Consider the following 7080-nt stretch of genomic DNA (forward strand, 5'->3'; position numbering starts at 1 on the left):
GTTAACACAGGCCCAGAAAAAAAGCAAAAGCAATTTTTCCGATAATTACCTGTTTTCCATGGTTCCCCTTTTCCGACCCGGTTGACTCTGAAGCAGAGAGCAATAATCTTTTTTATGGCTCATTCCTTAGAAAATGAAACACAGCAATACAGCCGGTCACAGCTCGGTCCCTGGGGGTCGGCATTAAAGTCTGAAGGTGAGCCTGGAGAGAGGCTGTTGTGAAACCCCGTTCTGCAGCGCGGCACTGAGAGAAGCGTTCGCATCACAGGGGGATGACATCATGATAAAACAGCAGGAACACGATAAAAAGAGTCTGCTTTAGTGTTCAGGGCCGGGTCAACGGTCACAACGTCGCCAGCAGGAAGGCTCGGTCGGACCATGTGGCCTGGGTCATGGAAGGGAGGTCACAAACGATTGGCCAACATTCACCTGCCTGTCTGGTCCTCCTCTTCCCCGCTGAGTGACCTCAGCAGCGCATGTGTTGGAAGATGCAGCAAACATGTGCAGCATTGGTACTGACTATCCATGCTGTGCATTTATTAAGACATCTGGCTTATTCTGTTGCCTCTTCACGAGTGCAGAGAGACCGCAGAATAGGTACCTGTGCGTTCTGTTGGAACTGCGTCAAAATTCTGTTCATTGACAGAATTCCAGTTTTCGGAAACTTTTCAAGGCAGGGATTCAACATGCTGTAAAAGCATAAAGCACAGAAGGAAATAATGTATGAGGTGATACTGTGTTCTAATGATACCCAGGAGTCTGCATCAGGTAGAGTTTTCAACCTCGCAAGGTAATAACAGCCAATAATTTCATTACCTTGAACACATCAGAAACAGCTCAATTCAACGCGAGTACAACCGCCCCTTATTTAAACCTTATCTGGAGTTAAAGCAAATGTCCACTGATTGATTATCGGATAAATGTCGTTTAACTGTAGCTGTAATCAATCTCCCAGATTTGATGTCTAAAGGAGCCTAACCCTTGTGTCTTGAGGACTACCATTGACAGGGTCTTCATCCACAGTGGGCAGCATGGAAACCCAATGTGTACTTTCTTCCTAGAAACACCTTGCTAGGCTGTCGTGGGCCATTTTTCAATGCTGTCATGGGGCAAATGTCTGAGATTTAAAAAAAAAAGTGTTTGGCTGGAGTTCCATTCACCTGGCAGAAGTTGTGACCAAAGTAATTATTTTTCAGACCTAGAAATGAGTGACGTGGCTGGTTACATGCACACAAATAGTGCCTCGCCACGGTCCAAGGTACACAGAATTCTTCATCTCTCTGACATTCACCATTCATATCCAATTCCCCCACGCTGACTTCCTTTCGTGGGATGAAGTCCAGAGTTATGCTGCTTTTAATTGGGAGAAGGAGATGAAGTCCGAAAGAGGTTTAAATGAAGTCATGAAGAATTTTTCCTGGGGAATGAAGTTGGCGTGCAAGACTCCAGACATGCTGCAACACCAAAACAAAATGCCAAAACAGGTATAAGTCTCATGAATGGTTTGCAGGATTGCTACATCATACCATACATCAAATGTTCTGTCCCCACATGCAAGTGATTAAACCCGAGCAGAAGATATTTAGTCAGCTTTTGGTGCCGAACGAGGACAAGCAATGATTCAAGGGGGCCCAAAGGAGCCCCAGTCAATAAGATCATTGATATGTTTTCCCTCACTGTTTAGTGTCAGTGTTTTTAGAACCAATGCTAACTGACAGCAGTAAAGCGGCACATTTGCACGTCCAAAACAATACGCAAGGCAGTGCTGTCTGCATCCCAGGTGAGCCTCACTGCATGAGCCATTCACTTGATTCAATAGCAGAGAGAGAGAGCAGACTGGAACGTCTCCCACTCCTGGTGATTACAGATAATCATTAGTTATCGTGCAAACATTCGGAGGACACTGAGCTAATGTTGTGTTTTGCACGGCATATACACCGTTCCTTCCATGTTTGGTTTTGGACTGATGGCCCTAATTATCCGAGCCCTGTTCCAGAGGTAGGGGATAATTCTGGAATGAAGAATGAAGATTTTTTCAGACTAAATGTCTGCTTTGGTTCATGTCTGGGGCTCTTCCTTTGGGCAAAGTCACAGGGTGTTTTTGCCAAAAGGGGGCTGTTGTACTACAAACAGTTGGAGAGAACAAATAAAGTTCACATAGATCTGACTGTGTCACAAATTTTGGAATTGGGATCTCCATCAAGCATAGTGTGAGAAATGATGGCATGGCAAGACTTTGAACCCCATTAAAGAAAAACAATGACTCCGTTCACATTTACCCATGCATAACAATAGCATATTAATTTCACTTCAACTGTAAACAAGATTGAGTGGTATTGAATGAACGCGCCAGGTTTTCATAATGAACATTTAAAAGTAAGTTAGTCAGGGGTATAAATCGCATATTGCTGTCATCAGCCGATTGCGTTCAAATCAATTATTGTTATCATGGAAGGTTGGCATGCCAATACTATCCAAACATATTCGGAAATATTTCATGTTGTATTTATGTTGAATTTAGGCAGATTACTAAAGTCTGCCATAAGGCAAACATGTGGTGTATGGGCCAAATAGCAGGGAAGTCAGGTTTGTGGTACTTTTTTATCAAGAAAAAAAAAGAGAGAATTGTGGTAAAGCTTTCTATATAAATTATTCCTCTAGAACCAACAGCTGTTCTACTTTCTCTGTTGAAACAAATCCATTGCCATTTATCGCTTGGATATTTGTTGGCTTATTTAAAAATATGAATCAGTCATTCCTAGGTTCTATGCACATACATCGGGTCAAAGGGCTATCAACAAAGTTTCGAAGATGTGATCTGTACCTTTGCGCTCCAATATATATATATATATATATATTTATTTATTTACTTATTTTGTTTTTTTGTTTTTTTCAACACTGGTTGTTATAAATTTTCTGCAACATTTGCCTCTACATCACACAGGTTTCAGAAAATTCATCGGGCATTGTGAGCACCAGACCTTGTTCATCACTCAGTGAGGTTTGCGTGGTTATATAAAAATAACCGGTCCACTATCAACCCAAGATGATTGATGATAATGATGATTATCATCTTGATAAAGTGTTGATTTTCTTTGACATTTGGAGGATTTGTCCTTTCATTTTTTACTGAAATATACATATCTGCTGTTATATTGCAATACCCTCCGGTTAAAGCTGGATGGGAAGCCAATATCTAAAAAAATGAAGACTGAATTGATGTCTAGTCATTGAACCAACTTTAATAGTGCAGTATAAAAAACCTTATGAAAGATGTCGAATAAAGTTTCAGTCACCCAGTCACCAAGAAATAATAAAAAATATATATATATTAATAATAAAAAAAATAAAAAAAATAAAAATGTCCTAACCACAATTTAAGACAAAGTTATGACTTTGATGATATAAATCTATAGAAAGTTGCATCTTGTTTTGCAATATGTCTATTACGATTTCCATCAAGCTGAGTTAAATACAGTTTCCTCATTTCATTAGTGGCAGTGAGTTATTTCTGGTTTGGTAACTGACGAGACACAGATCATGTATAGCATGCAATCACTGATAAAATGCCTCACTTTCATATGGCTTTCATGACAAATTTCACACGCTCTGCATCGGTGGGCTTATAAGAACCATGTTGTCTCTTTATTTACGTTATCTAGAGTATTCCACACAGCTTTAGTGAACACAGTTAAGTTTTCTCTTTGTGTGTATTTATTGTTGCAGTATTGGGACATTGCTGTAGAACACACTGGCCACAGCGTGGTACAATGATCCTTTGTTCACTTGATAAGTGTTTACATGTTGCCGGGGACTGCTGTCCCGGCTTAGAGCTGAGACAGTTATCCTCTGATGATCACAGATTGAAGTTTGGCCCTGGCTATTTCATGGGCTCTCTGAGAGCGTAGCTCTCTACAACACTCCACTACTTCATCAGCCTCTCGCACTGTATTCCTGCTTTGGTGAATGGGTGACAGTGCCCGCACACATTTAAAACCCATCAATTGGTTGAGTCAATGCAGCAAAAACATACCTAAAAAAAACTCTGGCTATGTTGGATTTGAAACCCCAAAGAGAGATGGATCACCTCCTCTCCCCCGGAGGAGATAACAGACCAAAGTAGGGAAGAGCATGGATGCTCTGATTCAGTGTTGAGCGTACTTTTTTTGTAATGGCTTTTAATGAATTCTGGTGTCACCACCAAACAAGGCATAGCAGACTGGCGCACCTCCAAGGTGAATAACAGACATCCAGACCACACTCCAGATGTGGGCTCTCTGTGGTGACATTACTCTCTATGCGCTGCAGGTTCCAACTTACATCCAGTCCAGGCCAAGGCACCGGGGGGAAAACTGATGAGTTCTGGTGAGAGCCAGACCAGGCAGCTCGGTGACTCATATTTGGCCCATTTTCCTCTTCTACGCTCCACTTTGTAGGAAGTGTTGTGTAGACTCAAGCTCTATAACCCAGTCTCAATGCATTCACTCTCTCGGCTCCTCCGTTGTGACTAATACATTTCGTAGTTGGCTTCAGATCCTGAGCCAACAAGCATCTCACGTGGATTCCTGGTCAGCCGTGGGGACGGGGGGGGGGGTATTTGGAGTGATGGAGCCTGTTATAATTTCGATCACTCATGATGTATTGTCTGTGTTCTAGTTCAATTTGCTTGTCAACAATATATCTAAACATTGTGTTGCAAACTAAATAGAATGCCTTTTCAGGCCCTCTTCAGAAAAGTTATGATTTTTGGCGTATCATTTGTAAAAATATTCAAATTCACACCATCTGAAATTGAATTCACAATGGAAGCATATTTACAATGAGTGTACAGCTGTTGCAGATACAAGAGGGTTGTGCTATGGAGATCACTATTTATATTAATAGTGAAACATGCATGATTATAAAAAAATCAACTATAATGATCAACAGAATGTGTATAGTTAAAAGTTTGGACGTTATGTCGAAGTCTTTGTGTTGTGATAAAAACGTTGTCCAAACCCATGTCCAACTTGCTCAAGCGCAGATGGGTAGCAAATAGGAAGCCACCACGCTGGAAAAATGTTCTAGCTGGAAGTTGCAGATTCAAAGAAAATGAATACAAAATAATAACACATGCATGGGATGAACAGTGCATACATACAGAAAGTACATAAATACAGAACCTAAGATGTATATTTTCATGCAATATATCTCTCCTTTGCCTGCCCTTTCTGTACACGTGGGGTCTAGGGTCCTGTGACATGTGCATATTCTTACCTTGCATGTTTTTTTCTAATTGTTTTGTACATGGAAACCCAATTGACGGCATTCCTCCACCCTTCCTTCATCAGGCCCTAGCAACGTGTTTGCTTTATACAAGTCACATCTTTAGAAAAGTGCTGTGCTGACAAACCAAAGCACTTGCATGATTTATAATTCAGACAAATGGAGAAACCGTTTTTTTTTTTTTATTAGTCTTATCAGAACATTTCTCAGGCCTTTAAAGAGGAGTGGGGTGGGCCAAGGACTACCGAAGAGCAGACGAGAGAGGGGAAGCACAGGCCTTCAAAAAAATTATCTGCTGGTGAACCTCTTTTCAGCCAGAGCTCGAAGAGCAAACATGCTTGGAATACCACATCCGTCAAGCGGATTGGTTGGTGCAATATGGTACACAGCATGATTTAAAGCAAAGCATGTGAACTGTACCGAAAACAAGAATCCAACACATTCCCAAAGCCCTTGAGAGCCAACTAAGTTCTGCAACCTTTCAATTGAAAATAATAAATAAAATCATTTCCTTTTTTTGATAAAGATGTAATTTACTAAACACACACCTCAGTGAAATACCTTTTGGATTATGAGGAATTGCTTAAAGCTCCATTACAGTTTTTCTCGATTGTATACACAAACAAAAATGGAACTATGCACACAATTCTGAAAAGCTCATATATCAACTACAAGACTCCAGAATGCTAAACTCTAGGCACAATTCCACTCTTGTCACATTTTTGCTAAACTCTAAGCACAAATCTCATCATTTAGCACACTTGGTTCATCTGGATCACACTGGCCTTCAAAACACAACAACTAATTACCAATAAGCCTCACTTCTCACCTTTTCAAACTCAACAGGCAAAACCATTAAATCATGTGTCAGAGCATAAAAGAGGACTCGGTGAGCTCTTCTGTGTTGTAGATATGGTCCTTTGGCCTGATCAGGATTGGAGGTGGGATACATACTGATTTACATGTAGATCTGTTTCCCCTCATTTATATTCTTATTTTTATTTTTTGTTGGCCTACAAAAACCTTTTATTCAGTCAGTTCAGCTGAACATTTTACTGCATTACAGTAAAAATATATATATTTGCTTTGTTACCTTTTTGTACTTGTACTTGCCCTGATTTCATCGTTACATCCCCCGAAATACAGTCTAAATATTTTCTTACTGTGGTGTTTTTCATTTTACTTATCAGTGCAATTAATGACCTGTAATTTACCAAAATAGGTAACATTGGTGTATTGTTGCACCATCAACTATAGGTGTACAGTATGACTCTGGGAAGCTGCCTTTAGCCCATTGGAGCTCATTGGATAGACAAATATGCATTGTATCCTATTCTGATACGATATGTGTTATTGCAATATTTATATGATATATTCACAGTATTGTATTACAATATGGCAACAGTCTTTATACTATATGTACCACCTAATTGCAACTCTAAAAAATAAAGCTATTTCTAAACAATTGTATACATTGGAATATGTAACATGGCCTCATAAAGCCAAAACATATGTAAATAGTATTTTGATGGAAGTGTTTTGAGTTGATCACACCAGTGTTTAATTTATGCTCTCTAAGAGATATTCATATGATAGCTGTGTTTACTGTTTGATGGAAGAATTTGTGTAGTTTTGACAAAATGATTAACTCTTCTCAGGTTTTTGTTTTGAGTTTTGAGAAATTGAGCTATAGTTACAGAAAACGTGTTCAAATGATTGAGAAAAACTGTAAGGCAAGTGACATTTCAACCTGTTTTTTCTGATAGGACGACTCACTTCCTGGACATTGTTATAATTTCCTTATGTCCCTCATAG

At 39.7% G+C, this 7080-nt stretch overlaps 1 long non-coding RNA gene across 1 annotated transcript; it reads left to right on the top strand.

Annotated features, from left to right (window-relative positions):
• Positions 1 to 1286: 1286 nt before the first annotated feature.
• LOC115561221 (uncharacterized) lies at positions 1287 to 6199 on the top strand. The gene is made up of 3 exons (XR_003979881.1): positions 1287 to 1484; positions 2945 to 3001; positions 4309 to 6199. It is a non-coding gene; the product is annotated as an uncharacterized LOC115561221 (long non-coding RNA).
• The last annotated feature ends 881 nt before the right edge of the window (positions 6200 to 7080 follow it).

Source organism: Gadus morhua, chromosome 16 (genome assembly GCF_902167405.1).
Source record: "Gadus morhua chromosome 16, gadMor3.0, whole genome shotgun sequence".
Lineage (NCBI taxonomy): Eukaryota > Metazoa > Chordata > Actinopteri > Gadiformes > Gadidae > Gadus > Gadus morhua.